Below are 23,338 nucleotides of genomic sequence, written 5' to 3' on the forward strand. Positions count from 1 at the left end.
TGGCATCAAACCATTGAGATAGGTGCTCCAATCACCACTCACTATCGTTAAGGATTTGTGAACCTTAGGGAGGTGATGAAAAATAGGCACTATGAGATTAGGTACATACAAAAAATCAGCTGTCTCCTCATCAATAAAACCTTTTTCTCTGGCATCATCTAAGAGTTGTGACAACTTCTTCTGAAAGACTTGGTGGGATCAGTGGTCAGGGTCCTATAGTTATTAACATCCTCAAGCTGACGCTTGGCTTCCAAGATATAGGTATTCCTGTCCAGGACTACCACTGATCCCCCCTTGTCCGAGGGTTTTATCACAATGTCTTTGCACTCCTTCAGCTTGTTCAATGCTTTCCTTTCCAAAGCATTCAAATTACGTGAGTTTCCCTCATGTGGGATGCTCGAGTTCAAAGATTTCAGATCCTTTTCAACCCTATTATAATATAAAAGGTTTCTTTGGTGGTACCCCTACTCTGTATTTGGTAAAAGGTGGATGGATTTTTAAAACCAAAGAAGTTATTACGTTCACCCACCTCTCCTACTGCACTGCTGTCATCCCATAAAATACTTTCCAAGGTGACAATGTCACATGCCTTATCAAAATGGCAATCAGTTTTCCATATGGCAGCAGTCGAAGTGGGAGGAGGGACAGAATCTATGTTCCCAAAATGTCTACGTAAAGTAATACTTCTTATTAGTCTATTCACTTCCAGGATGGTTTGAAACATGTTAAAATTATTTGTTGGTACAAAATTTAGACCATATCCCAATACCTTAATCTGGGTAGAAGATAGCACCTTACTTGACAAATTACGTTACTAGCTTGTATTTTGTCTGTACCCTGTTGCCCCTTAACTGGTATCTGCTCTGTGTATGGAGGGACTTTTTCTCCTGGGTCTACAATTGAGGATATCTCTACCATGTTGCTAGCTGCTTCTGTGGCCTAGTTTTGCCCCACCGCAATACATTAACCGGAGGAGGTTGCAGTAGATGGGTCGGCATAGCACACACCCGCAACACGCCCACGTCTTGGTGTATGGAGGAGAAGCTCCATCACAGCAGACAGGCCGCTGCCAAAGAGATACGTCTACTTGGGACGTCGGATGTTAACTAGCTGGAAGGAGTGAAGCTGCCATACTGCTATCCCTCGTAACAGAAGTATCCGGTAACAAAGTTGAAGGAGCCATCAACTCGGCAACAGAAGAGGTGAGAGATAAACCCGGTGGTGTATGGAGGGGCATCTGTAGCAATCACGTCTATATAGTGGATGTTGGTTTTGCTCAGGTAAAACTGTATTTATATGTGTGCACTACACACACATGCCCCCTGCCAGAGGTCTCTCATTACACCGATATTGTTATATACATAGAGTTTATTTATTTGACTCTGTTCAGTGTTACCACTACATGGTTTGGCTTATATGGGCTCCCCTCACAAGTGTGAATATACAATTAAAGTTGAACATTAAGCCTTCATTATAGCTATAAATTTGAAGGATATCCAGACTCTATATTCTCTCTTTGAACTGTATAATAATCAAATGTAAATATAGCTTTATGAAATTACATCCGACTGCCACTCACAAGGTATGTATGTGATATTAAGATGGAAATTGTAAACTGAGAAAATAGTTGGATCCATGCTGAAAGTATTATAATCCTTTTAAATCCTTTCATAAAAAAATGTGATTTTAAATGCAGTTTCTTCAAATACCTCATATTTAGTCTTGAAATACTGAGATTAAATAATATTAAAAGATCCCATAACTATTGGACATATTTGTTTGCTGATGCAGGAGATTATAGGTGTATAAAAATAGGCATTTGATAAAAAATATATAAGAATATCTGTATCTTCTGTAGCAGTATTGATAATTAAACAGTTTTTCTATGTCTGCTGCCCCCCATGGAATAAAACTGGTATTGCAGCCAAGGTATTTGGTTGTTCAGAGAGGCATAGCCTCGATTAAGAGCGTATCCAAATCGAATGAATGACTAAGAAATGGGGAGGAGTTTGGTCTCAGACAAAAACTCCTTGCACAAAGAGAATGGGCTCTTTTGCTGGAAATTTTCTTGGTGACTGTTGCAATCCTGCTTGCTGACATTTTTGCTAACAGAGAGACAAGAGTGTGCGAACACTGTTTTCTGTAAGACAAATTTGGACACTCTTTGTGGATAAGAGATTATCAGGATTAATTCTCTTCCAATTGTGCATAATTCTCCTAAAAAGTATGACAATAGACATATTTGGATATTGAACCCTTACCTGGAGCTGGTAAAGTATACACGATTGTTAAGTAAATTTAACATTTAAATCAAAGGTATTCTATAACTATAGTTAAATTGTAGCTGTGATTTAAAAGGGTATTTTGTACTTTTAATTTATGTCCCATTGGCCTGTGTAGCTTAGAAATATATATTGGTGCTGAATAAATTGCTAGGAAAAAGTTTTATACTTTTTTGTATTTATAAACCAGTCTTATTTATTGTGAAATCTCTTAGAAATTGCATATAAATAGGTTATTGTTTTAATAATATACAATTGATCTGATTGTTATAAGTTCAGCATTATAACTTATAGGCTTATGTAGTGGCAGTAAATTAGAATTGGTGGCTAATTATAGGCTGTTCTGGTATTCTCATTTGTTGTATTTCAATAAGTGATTCATTGTGAGTAAGGTTAATTTTTAGAGATATATTGTATGATCTGTTTTGTATAGAAAATTGTAACAGAATAAGGGGCTTAACTATCAAGCTCCAAAAGGAGCTTGACGGCCCGTGTTTCTGGCGAGTCTTCAGACTTGCCAGAAACAGCAGTTATGAAGCAGCTGTCACAAAGACCGCTGCTCCATAACCCTGTCTGCCTGATCTGAGCAGGCGGACAGACTGCCGGAAATCAACCTGATCGAGTACGATCGGGTTGATTGACACCCCCCTGCCGCGAGTCTGCAGGGGGCGGCGTTGCACCAGCAGCTCTTGTGAGCGGCTGGTGCAATGCTGAATATGGAGAACGTATCAGGTCCGCAAGACATTTGATAAATAGGGGCCTATGCATGTATAATTGATTTATAATCTAGTTTTTACATAAATATAATTCAATGTGTCTATAAAGATAACTAATCAAGAACAAAGGATTAAATATTAATTTTTAATATTCATAATTACAATACGTATCAACCTTACTGGAGGCTACTGCTGAGATAAGAATAAATTATATTGTAACCTAGGATATACAACATTTATTGGTTAGCAACTGCTGAGATAAGTACACCAACAAGGGTTTTGCCATGGATCCTTCTAAGCTCACCGCAGTTCTGGAATGGCCTCAACCCACCTCATTAAAGGAACTACAGAGATTTTTGGGGTTCTCCAATTATTACCACAAGTTTATAAAGAACTTTTCCAAATAGTTGCTCCACTCACTGAGTTAACTAAACGGAAAAGAGACTGCAAAAAATAGCCTCCTGAAGCCATGGATGCCTTCTCTCATCTGAAAAAGGCCCTTTGTTCTGCTCCTGTGCTCCGCCATCCTGATCCTGACCTTCAGTTCACTTTAGAAGTTGACGCTTCCGAGATTGGAGCTGAAGCAGTCCTAACTCAAAGGGATCCTTTAACCTCCAAGTTGCACCCTGTAGCCTTTTTCTCCAAACGCTTTACTCCTGCAGAGAGGAATTACGATGTGGATAATTGTGAACTCTTAGCCATTAAGATGGCCCTGACTGAATGGTGTCATTGGCTAGAGGGTACTGCCAATCCCATTCAGATACCCACTGACCACAAGAATCTGAGGTACCTAGAGACTGCCCATCGACTCAATCCTCGACAGGCCAGGTGGGCCTTGTTCTTTTCCCATTTTAAATTTGTAGTCTCTTATCTTCCTGAGACCAAGAATAAAAAGGCTGGCGCCCTTTCCCCGTCAGTTTCCTCAGTCTAATGACTCTTTTGAAGCTCCTATTGAACACATTATACCCCCCTCCTGTGTAGTTGCTCAACTTTCTACTCTCTACTTTAAATACTGCAATGTGCCTAGTCTAGAAAGCCTCCTGAAGCCCCTGCCGCTCCTGATATATTTGTTGTACCTTAGGACCTATGCACCCCTGTGCTATCCTGGGCTCATGACAGCAAACTATCAGGACATCCTGGTTTGACAAGAACATTTAAGCTCCTTTCCCAACATGTATGGTGGCCTACCATGAAGTCTGACTCTCAGGATTATGTTAAAGCTTGACTTGTGCTGCCAATAAGACTCCCTGATCCTTGCCTAATGGCTTACTCCTGCCGTTGTCCATTCCCATACAACCTTGGACACACATAACAATGAATTTTGTTGTTGACCTCCCTCCTTCTGACCATCATACGGTTATCTGGGTTGTGGTGGAATGATTTTCCAGGCTTGCTCATTTTGTGCCCTTGGTCAAGCTACCTACTGCCCAAGAGTTATCACGTCTATTTCTTCTTCATGTGGTACGCCTTCATGGTATACATGTAAATATTGTCTCCTCAATTTGTTTCCACATTCTGGAGCTTTTTGCAAACTGATTGGGACTACTGTATCCTTAACTTCTGGCCATCATTCTCAGACCAATGGTCTGACGGAGAGGACAAATCAAGATCTCGAAGCCAATCTCAGAGCCTATGTCAATTCTCAGCATACCTACTGGCCAGGACTTTTGCCTCTAGCTGAACTGGCAAGGAACACTCATTGGCACTTATCTCTACGATGCTCTCCATTTCAAGCCACAGCAGGGTATCAACCCTGTTTTTTCCCTCTTTCGGCTCAGTCTACGGGAGTTCCTGCTGCTGACCATCATTTCACTAACCTTGTTACCCATTGGCAGCGTATACGCTCTCCGTTACGTTTAGCTGTTTCCAGATACAAGAAGCATGCCGACCATCATCAAGCTACTATTCATGATTTTGCTGTTGGTGAGCAAGTCTGGGTCTCTACTCGACAAGTTCTCTTACATCAGCTTGCACAAAGTGGGTCCTTGCTACATCGATCCTTACAAGGTCCTCAAAAGATTATCTCCTGTTGCCTACAAAGTGGCTTTACCCAGAGCCCTACAAATTTATCCTGTACAGGTTTATCCAACTCAGATCTCCTCCTCCACCACTCTTGGTTTATGGTGAGCCGGAGTATGAGATTGCCAGGATCCTGGACTCCAGGTACAGACGCAGGCAACTTCAATACCTTGTGAACTGGAAGGGTTACTCTATGGCAGATCGTTCCTGGGTTCCTGCCTGTCATGTAAATGCTCTTCTCTAATCTCCAGGTTTCCTGCTGTACATCCCACCAAGCCTATGTAGGGTCCCGGAGGTACCCTTTGAGAAGGGGACTCTGTCACGCCGCTCCTCCACTCTGCTGTGTCCGTTGCTACGGACGCAGGCGGTCCTGTTGCTAGGGATGCAGCGGTGTAACTACAGCACGGTGATGATGTCATCAACGCCCTCCCTGTTTTCTGATGCCAGTCCGGATCCCTCCTGTGGCGCAAATCCTATCCTATGTAAGTGCCTCAGTTACTCTCACCTGTGCCCAAGTATAGGTGTTTCTGTGTGTGCTCCTGGGTGCTGTATTTCTAGTATTGTTGGATTGCTATATCATTACTGAACTCTGCTTGCTTAACCCTTGTACTGCTGGATTACCATACCATTACTGAACTCTGCCTGTCTGACCATTCTATTTTGTTTACCCCTGAACTGCTATACTGCTGGATTGCCAGATCATTGCTGAATTCTGTCTGTCTGACCATTCTATTGGTTCACCCAGAACTGCTATACTGCTGGATTGTCTTCCTGTTCCCGGACCCTGTCTGTCTTGACTATTCTCTGCTTTCATCTTATTGCCATGAAGGACTGTCCTGTCTGCCGTGAGTACTGCCTCCCTCATTTCATAAACTCACTCTGTTCTGGGATATTTCCTATCCTCCCACTTGATGCCGGGATAAGAAGACTACTGGCCAAGTTTGGTCTGATAGAGAAATATCCCACAAGCATTACAGTGCCTGAGTCAGACGGCAGATAACTTTCATTTGCAGAGGAGGTAGGACTTACTTAGTAAATGTTTTTAATTTTTTGGTGAAATTTCAGATTGTAACTTCAGTGTGGTAGTTGTATGGTGGGGGTCCATAAAAACATAATTTATGCTTACCTGATAAATTCCTTTCTTCTGTAGTGTGATCAGTCCACGGGTCATCATTACTTCTGGGATATTACTCCTCCCCAACAGGAAGTGCAAGAGGATTCACCCAGCAGAGCTGCATATAGCTCCTCCCCTCTACGTCACTCCCAGTCATTCGACCAAGGACCAACGAGAAAGGAAAAGCCAAGGGTGAAGTGGTGACTGGAGTATAAATTAAAAAATATTTACCTGCCTTAAAAACAGGGCGGGCCGTGGACTGATCACACTACAGAAGAAAGGAATTTATCAGGTAAGCATAAATTATGTTTTCTTCTGTTAAGTGTGATCAGTCCACGGGTCATCATTACTTCTGGGATACCAATACCAAAGCAAAAGTACACGGATGACGGGAGGGATAGGCAGGCTCTTTATACAGAAGGAACCACTGCCTGAAGAACCTTTCTCCCAAAAATAGCCTCCGATGAAGCAAAAGTGTCAAATTTGTAAAATTTGGAAAAAGTATGAAGCGAAGACCAAGTTGCAGCCTTGCAAATCTGTTCAACAGAGGCCTCATTCTTGAAGGCCCAAGTGGAAGCCACAGCTCTAGTAGAATGAGCTGTAATTCTTTCAGGAGGCTGCTGTCCAGCAGTCTCATAAGCTAAACGAATTATGCTACGAAGCCAAAAAGAAAGAGAGGTAGCGGAAGCTTTTTGACCTCTCCTCTGCCCAGAGTAAATGACAAACAGAGAAGACGTTTGTCGAAATTCCTTAGTTGCCTGTAAGTAAAATTTTAGAGCACGGACTACATCCAGGTTGTGCAGTAGACGTTCCTTCTTTGAAGAAGGATTTGGGCATAAAGAAGGAACAACAATCTCTTGATTGATATTCCTGTTAGTAACTACCTTAGGTAAGAACCCAGGTTTAGTACGCAGGACTACCTTATCCGAATGAAAAATCAAATAAGGAGAATCACAATGTAAGGCTGATAATTCAGAGACTCTTCGAGCCGAGGAAATAGCCATTAAAAATAGAACTTTCCAAGATAACAACTTTATATCAATGGAATGAAGGGGTTCAAACGGAACGCCCTGTAAAACATTAAGAACAAGGTTTAAACTCCATGGTGGAGCAACAGTTTTAAACACAGGCTTAATCCTGGCCAAAGCCTGACAAAAAGCCTGGACGTCAGGAACTTCTGACAGACGTTTGTGTAACAGAATGGACAGAGCTGAGATCTGTCCCTTTAATGAACTAGCAGATAAACCCTTTTCTAAACCTTCTTGTAGAAAAGACAATAACCTAGGAATCCTAACCTTACTCCAAGAGTAACCTTTGGATTCACACCAATATAGGTATTTACGCCATATCTTATGGTAAATCTTTCTGGTAACAGGTTTCCTAGCCTGTATTAAGGTATCAATAACTGACTCAGAAAACCCACGTCTTGATAAAATCAAGCGTTCAATTTCCAAGCAGTCAGCTTCAGAGAAGTTAGATTTTGATGTTTGAAGGGACCCTGTATCAGAAGGTCCTGTTTCAGAGGTAGAGTTGCAGTGGTCTGAGGTGTAAGCGTGCAAAGGGTACTATGTCCATTGCCGCTACCATTAAGCCGATTACCTCCATGCATTGAGCCACTGACGGGTATTGAATGGAATGAAGGGTGCGGCAAGCACTTTGAAGTCTTGTTAGCCTGTCCTCTGTCAGGTAAATCTTCATTTCTACAGAATCTATAAGAGTCCCCAGGAAGGGAACTCTTGTGAGTGGAACGAGTGAACTTTTCTTTTCGTTCACCTTCCATCCATGTGACCTTAGAAATGCCAGCACTAACTCTGTATGAGACTTGGCAGTTTGAAAGCTTGAAGCTTGTATCAGAATGTCGTCTAGGTATGGAGCTACCGAGATTCCCCGCGGTCTTAGTACCGCCAGAAGAGCACCCAGAACCTTTGTGAAGATTCTTGGAGCTGTAGCCAATCCGAATGGAAGAGCCACAAACTGGTAATGCCTGTCTAGGAAGGCAAACCTTAGGTACCGATAATGATCTTTGTGAATCGGTATGTGAAGGTAAGCATCTTTTAAATCTACAGTGGTCATGTACTGACCCTCTTGGATCATAGGTAAAATTGTCCGAATAGTCTCCATCTTGAACGATGGAACTCTTAGGAATTTGTTTAGGATCTTTAAGTCCAGGATTGGTCTGAAAGTTCCCTCTTTTTTGGGAACCACAAACAGATTTGAGTAAAACCCCTGTCCCTGTTCCGATCGTGGAACTGGATGGATTACTCCCATTAACAAGAGCTCTTGTACGCAGCGTAGAAACGCCTCTTTCTTTGTCTGGATTGTTGACAATCTTGACAGATGAAATCTCTCTCTTGGAGGAGAGTATTTGAAGTCCAGAAGGTATCCCTGAGATATTATCTCTAGCGCCCAGGGATCCTGAACATCTCTTGCCCAAGCCTGGGCGAAGAGAGAAAGTCTGCCCCCCACTAGATCCGATCCCGGATCGGGGGCCCTCAATTCATGCTGTTTTAGGGGCAGCAGCAGGTTTCCTAGTCTGCTTGCCCTTGTTCCAGGACTGGTTAGGTTTCCAGCCTTGTCTGTAGCGAGCAACAGCTCCTTCCTGTTTTGGTGCAGAGGAAGTTGATGCTGCTCCTGCTTTGAAATTACGAAAGGAACGAAAATTAGACTGTCTAGTCTTGGCTTTGGCTTTGTCCTGAGGCAGGGCATGGCCTTTACCTCCTGTAATGTCAGCGATAATCTCTTTCAACCCGGGCCCGAATAAGGTCTGCCCTTTGAAAGGTATATTAAGCAATTTAGACTTAGAAGTAACATCAGCTGACCAGGATTTTAGCCACAGCGCCCTGCGTGCCTGAATGGCGAATCCTGAATTTTTCGCCGTAAGTTTAGTAAGATGTACTACGGCCTCCGAAATGAATGAATTAGCTAGTTTAAGGACTCTAAGCCTGTCCGTAATGTCATCCAGAGTAGCTGAACCAATGTTCTCTTCCAGAGACTCAATCCAGAATGCCGCTGCAGCCGTGATCGGCGCAATGCATGCAAGGGGTTGCAATATAAAACCTTGTTGAACAAACATTTTCTTAAGGTAACCCTCTAACTTTTTATCCATTGGATCTGAAAAAGCACAGCTATCCTCCACCGGGATAGTGGTACGCTTAGCTAAGGTAGAAACTGCTCCCTCCACCTTAGGGACCGTTTGCCATAAGTCCCTTGTGGTGGCGTCTATTGGAAACATTTTTCTAAATATCGGAGGGGGTGAGAACGGCACACCGGGTCTATCCCACTCCTTAGTAACAATTTCAGTAAGTCTCTTAGGTATAGGAAAAACCTCAGTACTCGTCGGTACCGCAAAATATTTATCCAACCTACACATTTTCTCTGGTATTGCAACTGTGTTACAATCATTCAGAGCCGCTAACACCTCCCCTAGTAATACACGGAGGTTTTCCAGTTTAAATTTAAAATTTGAAATATCTGAATCCAGTCTGTTTGGATCAGAACCGTCACCCACAGAATGAAGTTCTCCGTCCTCATGTTCTGCCACCTGTGACGCAGTGTCTGACATGGCCCTAATATTATCAGCGCACTCTGTTCTCACCCCAGAGTGATCACGCTTACCTCTTAGTTCTGGTAATTTAGCCAAAACCTCAGTCATAACAGTAGCCATATCCTGTAATGTGATTTGTAATGGCCGCCCAGATGTACTCGGCGCTACAATATCACGCACCTCCCTCTGAGTGGGAGATGTAGGTACTGACACGTGAGGCGAGTTAGTCGGCATAACTCTCCCCTCGTTGTTTGGTGAAATTTGTTCAATTTGTACAGATTGACTTTTATTTAAAGTAGCATCAATACAGTTAGTACATAAATTTCTATTGGGCTCCACTTTGGCATTGCAACAAATGACACAGGTATCATCCTCTGAATCAGACATGTTTAACACACTAGCAAATAAACTTGCAACTTGGAAATACAATTCAATTAGAATAATATTAAAACGTACTGTGCCTTTAAGAAGCACAGAAGATTTATGACAGTTGAAAATTAATAAATTGAAACAGTTATAGCCTCAATCCTTGTAAACAACACAACTTTAGCAAAGGTTTAATCCCATTAGCAAAGATAACAAATTCTGAAAGCAGGAAACAAATTACAGAATAAACGTTTTTTATCTCAGTCAAACTATAATTCTCACAGCTCTGCTGAGAGAAATTACCTCCCTCAAAATAAGTTTTGAAGACCCCTGAGCTCTGTAGAGATGAACCGGATCATGCAGGGAATACAATGAGTTGCTGACTGAAATATTTGATGCGTAGTAAAAGCGCCAAAAAACGGCCCCTCCCCCTCACACACAGCAGTGAGGGAGAACAGAAACTGTCAGAAAACAGATTAAGCAACTGCCAAGTGGAAAAATAGTGCCCAAACATTTATTCACTCAGTACCTCAGCAAATGAAAACGATTTTACATTCCAGCAAAAACGTTAAACATAATCTCTAGTTATTAAACAGCTTTATGTATTTCATACAGTGTAATTCTAGTGAAGTACCATTCCCCAGAATACTGAAGTGTAAAGTATACATACATGACATTATATCGGTATGGCAGGATTTTCTCATCAATTCCATTGTCAGAAAATAAAAACTGCTACATACCTCTATGCAGATTCATCTGCCCGCTGTCCCCTGATCTGAAGTTTACCTCTCCTCAGATGGCCGAGAAACAGCAATATGATCTTAACTACTCCGGCTAAAATCATAACAAAAACTCTGGTAGATTCTTCTTCAAACTCTGCCAGAGAGATAATAACACACTCCGGTGCTATTTAAAATAACAAACTTTTGATTGAAGATATAAAACTAAGTATAATCACCATAGTCCTCTCACACATCCTATCTAGTCGTTGGGTGCAAGAGAATGACTGGGAGTGACGTAGAGGGGAGGAGCTATATGCAGCTCTGCTGGGTGAATCCTCTTGCACTTCCTGTTGGGGAGGAGTAATATCCCAGAAGTAATGATGACCCGTGGACTGATCACACTTAACAGAAGAAAACACTTTTTTTGCAATATGCAGCAGTGTATTTATGATTATTTGACAATGCTGTAGAAATTCTATATTTAAAACCACACAGACATGTTTCCTCCTCAATATACAAATGGTAGGTGCCCTTTTGGCAGATATGATTTATATATATATATATATATATATATATATATATATATATATATATATATATATATATATTACAGTTTACTGCCCCTTTATTCAAGAAATTTATTTTATCTAAGATTTTTATATCTGCAAAAAATGTTATACTCTAAGGCTAAGATTGCTCAATGTCTGAAATAAGACAGGTTAACTTAACACTGTTCAGTTTACACTACAGCTGACTTGATTTTGAAACACATACAAACAAGCCTAAATCCTGCATTTAACCAGATCTAGACTGAGAACCACAGCTTATGGTTCCACCAAGACCATATAGAGTACAGCATTTTCAAAAGTACAGCTGACAGATGGGAATATTTGTACACCAGATTTGAAGTGGTGCTCTTGGTTGGGGGAAATGGGGGGGGGGGGAACTCCCAAACATATGTCAACCTTTCAAAAGTGCGTTTCTTCATCTACCCATTCTGATAGATCATTAATGTACAATTTTGGATTCACAGAAGTATTTTTTTTTGCACATTTACAAATATCATTCTTTAAAAAGTGATCTCTTAATTTCTGCTAATTTTTTTTTTTTAAAAGATATTTTATTAAGGTTCATTTTTAGCTGAACATACAGGAAATGTCAGAGGACAATATACATTAAGAAATAGCTTCAAGGTACATATCTAAAGTCCAAAAGAAAGATACAGTACATAGTTGACATAGCTTAATATTAAAATGTATGTCTATTGCCATTAAAACTATATACCTACTGAATGGTTCTAGAGGTCACTCTTGGGCCCCACAATGATACATCATATACATAACTATAGTAGGAAATCTCAGACATAATGAGACCACTTTTGGATCTCGGATGAGGAACCTTGTTTTTCTCTTTTATATAAACTATCATGAATTATATATAAACAAACCATTTTTGAACAGCCATACAGATATTGCTAAACTATTATGTATTTATAAGCTATATATAGCATAGATATGATGCAAAATAACTTCCCCATGATAAACTTTATCAGCCACTCTTGAACTGTTAACGACAATAAAATAAACATAGAAAAAAAGGGGGGAAATGTGCAGGAGTTTTTAAATGCTACTGAAAGTTTAAACTTACATATGTTAGCACTGTGCAATTAGTAACCTCAATTAGCCGTTACAAGGGCACGAAAGGCGATGTGGAGATTAGTTAGTGTTAAGATCAGTATGAAGATATAGAGTGCATGTGATGTAAGGATATTTGCAGTTAGCTATACTATGTAAGAACACTTTTTGAGAATCTGATAAGCTTGCATAATGCTGAACAGCAACATATAACATTAACTAGTCATGTAGGTGTTTAGTCCCAATCTACAGTCCCTCACGGAGTTGTTAATAGCCCTAGACTTAGCATGATAGGCAATATGCTATTCCAAGATCAACTGAAGAGCTTAAGCGTGCCACGCTGCTCTTCCATATAATATGTATAGGTATATCTGCCATTGCGGCCGCCAACAGCAGGACATGATTAAATATATAATTAGGGCAGCAATGACCCTACACTCCAATGTAACTTCTGCCTGTAATATGTAATAATATGTTAGAAGTGCAATTAAAAAATGTATAACAGTGTTACTGCTAAATGAGCCTAAGAGACCATAAAGAGACCATAAAGGAGAGGAAGATACATGTATACCTACAGAACTTATAGCATATCCTATTGTTGCAACACATAGTACTAGTCTTAGTAGGGATAGTAATCACAATTCCATATTGTTAAGATAAACTCTTTTGGCTATAAGCGAGATAGTCTCAGGTAATATCTAGATGAAGTAGGGAGATTTAGGAAACAAGGCTGAGACATTCTAATATATTGCCAGCAATAGGGGATGGTCAAATAAGGAATTATATTAAGTCAACCTTGCTTTAAGGGGTTAATCTAGCAAACATTTCCAGATTTAATTACACATTATCTGTTGGTTGTGGTTAGTCTATGTTCCAGTCTGGTTTTAAGGAGGCAAAGAAACACAAATACCCGGACATAACTGCATATTATGCTTTGATTGTGGTTAGACTATACTGCAAAGATCCACATGCCCAATTATCAATAGCCCACAAATATTATTCCAGTCAGCCAATAGAATGCTAGCTCAATCCTATTGGCTGATTGGATCAGCCAATAGGATGAAAGCTCAATCCTATTGGCTGATTGCAACAGCCAATAGGATTTTTTCAACATTAATTCTGATTGGATGATAGAATTCTATCAGCCAATCGGAATCTAAGGGACGCCATCTTGGATGACGTCATTTAAAGGGAAACCTCATTGTAAAGAAGACGTCGAAAGAAGAGGATGCTCCACGCCGGATGTCTTGAAGATGGAGCCGCTCCGCGCCGGATGGATGAAGATAGAAGATGCTGTCTGGATTAAGACTTCTGCCGGATTGGATGAAGACTTCTGCTGGCTTATCTGAGGACTTCTGCTTCATTGAGGATGGATGTCGGGTCTTCAAAAACTTATAAACCAGAGGAGGCAGCAGCATGAATTATCACAAAAATGTATTGGCACAAAAAGCCCACAACATTTCAGGGATTCACCCCTTAATCATGTGGTGTGATCCACATTATTAAGGGGTGAATCCCCGAAACGTTGTGGGCTTTTTGTGCCAATACATTTTTGTGATAATTCATGCTGCTGCCTCCTCTGGTTTATATGATTTTATGGGATTGCAGTATCCTGGGCAGCGTGCAGGTTGGTGTATGAGTGCTGGACTTCTCTGACTTTTGGTCTTCAAAAACTGTAAGTGGTTCTTGGAGGGTTAGTGTTAGGTTTTTTTAAGGGTTTATTGGGTGGGTTTTAATTTTAGATTAGGGTTTGGGCAAGGAAAAAGAGCTAAATGCCCTTTAAAGGGCAATGGCCATCCAAATGCCCTTTTTAGGGCATTGGAAAGCTTAGGTTTTTTAGATTAGTTTTTTTATTTGGGGGCGTTGGTTGTGTGGGTGGTGGGTTTTAGTTTTGGGGGCTTGTTTGTATTTTTATTTACAGGTAAAAGCTGATTTCTTTGGGGCAATGCCCCGCATAAGGCCCTTTTAAGGGCCATTGGTAGTTTATTGTAGGCTAGGGGATTTTTATTTGGGGGGGGGGGGGGGTTATTTTCATAGGGTTCTTAGATTAGGTGTAATTAGTTTAAATATTTGATAATTTATTTTTTATTTTGTGAACTTAATGTTTATTTTTGTGTAACTTAGTGTTTATTATTATGTGTAACTTTGTAACTTTGTAATTTTTAATATTATATTTAAATTATTTGAGTAGGGTTAGGTTTTTAACTATATAATATATTTAATTTAATTTGTAGTTTAATGTAATTTTAGTATAACAGTTAGGGTAGGTTAATTATTTGTTTAATATAGTTTAAAATAATTTTAGTATAACAGTTAGGGTAGGTTAATTATTAGTTTAATATAGTTCAATTTAAATCTAAAGGTAAGTTTTAATTTATTATAAGATAGGGATGAGTTAATATTTAATATAAAGTTAGCAGGTTGTTAGGTTTAGGGGTTATTAGGTTAATTTAGTTTATGGCAATGTGGGGGGCTGGCAGTTTAGGGGTTAATAGGTTTAGTAAGTGGTAGTGATGTGGGAGACCAGGGGTTTAGGGGTTGATGCAACCGCACACTGTATTAGACATGTCTGTAAAAGTAAAAGAAAGCGGAAACCAATTTGGTTTTCCAAAGAAGTAGCACATGCTGTAAAGACAAAAAAGATAGCTTATAAAAATTACAGACACACACAAGCAGATGATGATATGAAAATATGGAGACTCCAACAAAAAAAGACTAAGCAGTTAATTAGGAAGGTTAAAGCTCATGCAGAAGAGAAGATAGCACAGTCAGTAAAACATGGGGACAAAAACATAATTTATGCTTACCTGATAAATTCCTTTCTTCTGTAGTGTGATCAGTCCACGGGTCATCATTACTTCTGGGATATTACTCCTCCCCAACAGGAAGTGCAAGAGGATTCACCCAGCAGAGCTGCATATAGCTCCTCCCCTCTACGTCACTCCCAGTCATTCGACCAAGGACCAACGAGAAAGGAAAAGCCAAGGGTGAAGTGGTGACTGGAGTATAAATTAAAAAATATTTACCTGCCTTAAAAACAGGGCGGGCCGTGGACTGATCACACTACAGAAGAAAGGAATTTATCAGGTAAGCATAAATTATGTTTTCTTCTGTTAAGTGTGATCAGTCCACGGGTCATCATTACTTCTGGGATACCAATACCAAAGCAAAAGTACACGGATGACGGGAGGGATAGGCAGGCTCTTTATACAGAAGGAACCACTGCCTGAAGAACCTTGCTCCCAAAAATAGCCTCCGATGAAGCAAAAGTGTCAAATTTGTAAAATTTGGAAAAAGTATGAAGCGAAGACCAAGTTGCAGCCTTGCTAATCTGCTCAACAGAGGCCTCATTCTTGAAGGCCCAAGTGGAAGCCACAGCTCTAGTAGAATGAGCTGTAATTCTTTCAGGAGGCTGCTGTCCAGCAGTCTCATAAGCTAAACGAATTATGTTACGAAGCCAAAAAGAAAGAGAGGTAGCAGAAGCCTTTTGACCTCTCCTCTGCCCAGAGTAAACGACAAACAGAGAAGACGTTTGTCGAAATTCCTTAGTTGCCTGTAAGTAAAATTTTAGAGCACGGACTACATCCAGGTTGTGCAGTAGACGTTCCTTCTTCGAAGAAGGATTTGGGCACAAAGAAGGAACAACAATCTCTTGATTGATATTCCTGTTAGTGACTACCTTAGGTAAGAACCCAGGTTTAGTACGCAGAACTACCTTATCCGAATGAAAAATCAAATAAGGAGAATCACAATGTAAGGCTGATAAATCAGAGACTCTTCGAGCCGAGGAAATAGCCATTAAAAATAGAACTTTCCAAGATAACAACTTTATATCAATGGAATGAAGGGGTTCAAACGGAACGCCCTGTAAAACATTAAGAACAAGGTTTAAACTCCATGGTGGAGCAACAGTTTTAAACACAGGCTTAATCCTGGCCAAAGCCTGACAAAAAGCCTGGACGTCAGGAACTTCTGACAGACGTTTGTGTAACAGAATGGACAGAGCTGAGATCTGTCCCTTTAATGAACTAGCAGATAAACCCTTTTCTAAACCTTCTTGTAGAAAAGACAATATCCTAGGAATCCTAACCTTACTCCAAGAGTAACCTTTGGATTCACACCAATATAGGTATTTACGCCATATCTTATGGTAAATCTTTCTGGTAACAGGCTTCCTAGCCTGTATTAAGGTATCAATAACTGACTCAGAAAACCCACGTCTTGATAAAATCAAGCGTTCAATTTCCAAGCAGTCAGCTTCAGAGAAGTTAGATTTTGATGTTTGAAGGGACCCTGTATCAGAAGGTCCTGTTTCAGAGGTAGAGACCAAGGTGGACAGGATGACATGTCCACCAGGTCTGCATACCAAGTCCTGCGTGGCCACGCAGGTGCTATTAGAATCACTGATGCTCTCTCTTGTTTGATTCTGGCAATCAATCGAGGAAGCATCGGGAAGGGTGGAAACACGTAAGCCATCCTGAAGTCCCAAGGTGCTGTCAGGGCATCTATCAGGACTGCTCCTGGATCCCTGGATCTGGACCCGTAACGAGGAAGCTTGGCGTTCTGTCGAGACGCCATGAGATCTATCTCTGGTTTGCCCCAACGTCGAAGTATTTGGGCAAAGACCTCCGGATGGAGTTCCCACTCCCCCGGATGAAAAGTCTGACGACTTAAGAAATCCGCCTCCCAGTTCTCCACTCCCGGGATGTGGATTGCTGACAGGTGGCAAGAGTGAGACTCTGCCCAGCGAATTATCTTTGATACTTCCATCATAGCTAGGGAGCTTCTTGTCCCTCCCTGATGGTTGATGTAAGCTACAGTCATGATGTTGTCCGACTAAAACCTGATGAACCCCCGAGTTGTCAACTGGGGCCAAGCCAGGAGGGCATTGAGAACTGCTCTCAATTCCAGAATGTTTATTGGCAGGAGACTCTCCTCCTGACTCCATTGTCCCTGAGCCCTCAGAGAATTCCAGACGGCACCCCAACCTAGAAGGCTGGCGTCTGTTGTTACAATTGTCCAGTCTGGTCTGCTGAATGGCATCCCCCTGGACAGATGTGGCCGAGAAAGCCACCATAGAAGAGAATTTCTGGTCTCTTGATCCAGATTCAGAGAAGGGGATAAGTCTGAGTAATCCCCATTCCACTGACTTAGCATGCACAGTTGCAGTGGTCTGAGGTGTAAGCGTGCAAAGGGTACTATGTCCATTGCCGCTACCATTAAGCCGATTACCTCCATGCATTGAGCCACTGACGGGTGTTGAATGGAATGAAGGGTGCGGCAAGCACTTTGAAGTCTTGTTAGCCTGTCCTCTGTCAGGTAAATCTTCATTTCTACAGAATCTATAAGAGTCCCCAGGAAGGGAACTCTTGTGAGTGGAACGAGTGAACTTTTCTTTTCGTTCACCTTCCATCCATGTGACCTTAGAAATGCCAGTACTAACTCTGTATGAGACTTGGCAGTTTGAAAGCTTGAAGCTTGTATCAGAATGTCGTCTAGGTATGGAGCTACCGAGATTCCCCGCGGTCTTAGTACCGCCAGAAGAGCACCCAGAACCTTTGTGAAGATTCTTGGAGCTGTAGCCAATCCGAATGGAAGAGCCACAAACTGGTAATGCCTGTCTAGGAAGGCAAACCTTAGGTACCGGTAATGATCTTTGTGAATCGGTATGTGAAGGTAAGCATCTTTTAAATCTACAGTGGTCATGTACTGACCCTCTTGGATCATATGTAAAATTGTCCGAATAGTCTCCATCTTGAACGATGGAACTCTTAGGAATTTGTTTAGGATCTTTAAGTCCAGGATTGGTCTGAAAGTTCCCTCTTTTTTGGGAACCACAAACAGATTTGAGTAAAACCCCTGTCCCTGTTCCGATCGTGGAACTGGATGGATTACTCCCATTAACAAGAGCTCTTGTACGCAGCGTAGAAACGCCTCTTTCTTTGTCTGGATTGATGACAACCTTGACAGATGAAATCTCTCTCTTGGAGGAGAGTATTTGAAGTCCAGAAGGTATCCCTGAGATATTATCTCTAGCGCCCAGGGATCCTGGACATCTCTTGCCCAAGCCTGGGCGAAGAGAGAAAGTCTGCCCATCACTAGATCCGATCCCGGATCGGGGGCCCTCAATTCATGCTGTTTTAGGGGCAGCAGCAGGTTTCCTGGTCTGCTTGCCCTTGTTCCAGGACTGGTTAGGTTTCCAGCCTTGTCTGTAGCGGGCAACAGCTCCTTCCTGTTTTGGTGCAGAGGAAGTTGATGCTGCTCCTGCTTTGAAATTACGAAAGGAACGAAAATTAGACTGTCTAGCCTTAGCTTTGGCTTTGTCCTGAGGCAGGGCATGGCCTTTACCTCCTGTAATGTCAGCGATAATCTCTTTCAACCTGGGCCCGAATAAGGTCTGCCCTTTGAAAGGTATATTAAGCAATTTAGACTTAGAAGTAACATCAGCTGACCAGGATTTTAGCCACAGCGCCCTGCGTGCCTGAATGGCGAATCCTGAATTCTTCGCCGTAAGTTTAGTAAGATGTACTACGGCCTCCGAAATGAATGAATTAGCTAGTTTAAGGACTCTAAGCCTGTCCGTAATGTCGTCCAGAGTAGCTGAACTAATGTTTTCTTCCAGAGACTCAATCCAGAATGCCGCTGCAGCCGTGATCGGCGCAATGCATGCAAGGGGTTGCAATATAAAACCTTGTTGAACAAACATTTTCTTAAGGTAACCCTCTAATTTTTTATCCATTGGATCTGAAAAAGCACAGCTATCCTCCACCGGGATAGTGGTACGCTTAGCTAAAGTAGAAACTGCTCCCTCCACCTTAGGGACCGTTTGCCATAAGTCCCGTGTGGTGGCGTCTATTGGAAACATTTTTCTAAATATCGGAGGGGGTGAGAACGGCACACCGGGTCTATCCCACTCCTTAGTAACAATTTCAGTAAGTCTCTTAGGTATAGGAAAAACCTCAGTACTCGCCGGTACCGCAAAATATTTATCCAACCTACACATTTTCTCTGGTATTGCAACTGTGTTACAATCATTCAGAGCCGCTAACACCTCCCCTAGTAATACACGGAGGTTTTCCAGTTTAAATTTAAAATTTGAAATATCTGAATCCAGTCTGTTTGGATCAGAACCGTCACCCACAGAATGAAGTTCTCCGTCCTCATGTTCTGCCACCTGTGACGCAGTGTCTGACATGGCCCTAATATTATCAGCGCACTCTGTTCTCACCCCAGAGTGATCACGCTTACCTTTTAGTTCTGGTAATTTAGCCAAAACTTCAGTCATAACAGTAGCCATATCCTGTAATGTGATTTGTAATGGCCGCCCAGATGTACTCGGCGCTACAATATCACGCATCTCCCGAGCGGGAGATGCAGGTACTGACACGTGAGGCGAGTTAGTCGGCATAACTCTCCCCTCGTTGTTTGGTGAAATTTGTTCAATTTGTACAGATTGACTTTTATTTAAAGTAGCATCAATACAGTTAGTACATAAATTTCTATTGGGTTCCACTTTGGCATTGCAACAAATGACACAGGTATCATCCTCTGAATCAGACATGTTTAACACACTAGCAAATAAACTTGCAACTTGGAATACAATTCAATTAGAATAATATTAAAAACGTACTGTGCCTTTAAGAAGCACAGAAGATCTATGACAGTTGAAAATTAATAAATTGAAACAGTTATAGCCTCAATCCTTGTAAACAACACAACTTTAGCAAAGGTTTAATCCCATTAGCAAAGATAACAAATTCTGAAAGCAGGAAACAAATTACAGAATAAACGTTTTTTATCTCAGTCAACTATAATTCTCACAGCTCTGCTGAGAGAAATTACCTCCCTCAAAATAAGTTTTGAAGACCCCTGAGCTCTGTAGAGATGAACCGGATCATGCAGGAAATACAATGAGCTGCTGACTGAAATATCTGATGCGTAGCAAAAGCGCCAAAAAACGGCCCCTCCCCCTCACACACAGCAGTGAGAGAGAACAGAAACTGTCAGAAAAAAGATTAAGCAACTGCCAAGTGGAAAAATAGTGCCCAAACATTTATTCACTCAGTACCTCAGCAAATGAAAACGATTTTACATTCCAGCAAAAACGTTAAATATAATTTCTAGTTATTAAACAGCTTTATGTACTTCTTACAGTGTAATTCTAGTGAAGTACCATTCCCCAGAATACTGAAGTGTAAAGTATACATACATGACATTATATCGGTATGGCAGGATTTTCTCATCAATTCCATTGTCAGAAAATAAAAGCTGCTACATACCTCTATGCAGATTCATCTGCCCGCTGTCCCCTGATCTGAAGTTTACCTCTCCTCAGATGGCCGAGAAACAGCAATATGATCTTAACTACTCCGGCTAAAATCATAGCAAAAACTCTGGTAGATTCTTCTTCAAACTCTGCCAGAGAGGTAATAACACACTCCGGTGCTATTTTAAAATAACAAACTTTTGATTGAAGATATAAAACTAAGTATAATCACCATAGTCCTCTCACACATCCTATCTAGTCGTTGGGTGCAAGAGAATGACTGGTAGTGACGTAGAGGGGAGGAGCTATATGCAGCTCTGCTGGGTGAATCCTCTTGCACTTCCTGTTGGGGAGGAGTAATATCCCAGAAGTAATGATGACCCGTGGACTGATCACACTTAACAGAAGAAACATTCTTTAGATATATCAGTGAAAGAAGAAAAAATAAGGTAGGAATAGTAAAATTGAAATCAGTTGATGGTAGAATAATAGAAGGAGATAAGCAGATTGCAGACTGTCTCAATGATTACTTACTGTTCTGTTTTCACTAAAGATTGTGAAGATACAATGTCTACATTAAGGGATGCAACGCAAAATAGAAACAAGCTTAACAGTAATCTTTTTACAGAGGATGAGGTTTTGTTAGCATTATCAAAAATAAATGTTACAAAGGCAGTGGGTCCTGATAATATTCATCCAAGGGTTTTAAAAGAACTTCGATCAGTGCTAACTGTCCCATTAACTGATCTGTTTAATCAGTCACTATTAACAGGAGCTGTCCCAGATGATTGGAGAATAGCAAATGTAATACCCCTTCATAAAAAGGGCAGTAGAGAAGAATCTGGCAACTACAGGCCAGTTAGTTTAACTTCAGTAGTAGGGAAATTAATGGAAAGCCTCTTAAAAGAAAGAATTATGACTTACATAAAGACAAACAATTTAGAGGACCAAAATCAGCATGGTTTTACTTCAGGGAGATCATGTCAGACTAATCTAATTGACTTCTTTGATTATGTAGCAAAAGTATTAGACAAGGGAGGAGCAGTTGATGTAGCATATCTAGATTTCAGCAAAGCATTTGACACCGTCCCACACAATAAACTTATTCACAAACTATATCTCCTTGGTCTAGATTCAAAAATTGTGAACTGGGTGGAATGCCGGCTTAAGGACAGAAAACAAAGTGTCTTAGTAAATGGAGTTCATTCAGCAGAGGGGGCTGTTACTAGTGGTGTTCCTCAGGGGTCAGTTCTGGGGCCTGTTTTGTTTAACATATTTATCTGCGATATCAGCAAAGGGCTACAGGGGAAAGTATGTCTCTTTGCAGATGATACAAAAATTTGCAACAGAGTGGATGTTCCAGGGGGGGTAGACAAAATGAGAAGTGATATACAACAATTGGAGGATTGGACAAATGACTGGGGTCTAAAGTTTAACACAGCAAAGTGTAAAATAATGCATTTAGGGAAGAAAAATCCAAATGTTAATTACAGACTCAATGACACTTTACTGACTGTTACAGACGAGGAACAGGACTTGGGAATTATTATTTCAGATGATTTAAAACTTAGTAAACAATGTAGTAATGCAGCGAGTAAGGCTAGCAGAATGCTTGGATGTATTGGTAGAGGTATTTGCAGCAGAAATAGTAAGGTTCTTATGCCACTTTATAGATCATTAGTTAGGCCTCATCTTGAGTATTGTGTGCAGTTCTGGAGACCATATCTTCAGAAGGATATTAACAAACTTGAATCTGTGCAAAGGAGGGCTACCAAAATGGTACATGGTCTAAAAAATAAAACTTACCAGGATAGGCTCAATGACCTAAATATGTATAGCTTAGAGGAGAGAAGGGAAAGAGGTGATATGATAGCAACTTTCAAGTACATTAAAGGGTTTAGTAAAACTGAGGCTGTGGGTATTTTACATAAAATGGAAAATTCAAGAACAAGGGGTCATGAGCTCAAGCTAAAGGGTAGTAGATTCAGAAGTAATTTGAGGAAGCACTTCTTTACAGAAAGAGTGATTGATTTATGGAATAAACTTCCTCAAGAGGTAGTAGCAACAAACACTGTGGGGGACTTTAAAAATGCATGGGACAAGCATAGGGCTATCCTACGAACTAGATAAGTTTATACTGTTAGGTAAGGTCGGGCAGACTTGCTGGGCCTATGGCTCTTATCTGCCGTCAATATCTATGTTTCTATGTAATAACTTTATTTAGTTGCGGTGGGCTCCGGGAGCGGAGGGATAGGGGTTAATACATTTACGGCTAGATTTAGAGTTTGGCGTTAGCCGTCAAAACCAGCGTTAGAGGCTCCTAACGCTGGTTTTGGGCTACCACTGGTATTTAGAGTCAGTCAGGAAAGGGTCTAACGCTCACTTTGCAGCTGCGACTTTTCCATACCGCAGATCCCCCTATGCCATTTGCGTATCCTATCTTTTCAATGGGATCTTTCAAACGCTGGTAATTAGAGTGTTGGCTGAAGTGAGCGTTAGAAATCTAACAACAAAACTCCAGCTGCAGAAAAAAGTCAGGAGTTAAGAGCTTTCTGGGCTAACGCCGGTTCATAAAGCTCTTAACTACTGTGCTCTAAAGTACACTAACATCCATAAACTACCTATGTACCCCTAAACCGAGGTCCCCCCACATCGCCGCCACTCTAACAAATTTT

Source organism: Bombina bombina, chromosome 3 (genome assembly GCF_027579735.1).
Source record: "Bombina bombina isolate aBomBom1 chromosome 3, aBomBom1.pri, whole genome shotgun sequence".
Lineage (NCBI taxonomy): Eukaryota > Metazoa > Chordata > Amphibia > Anura > Bombinatoridae > Bombina > Bombina bombina.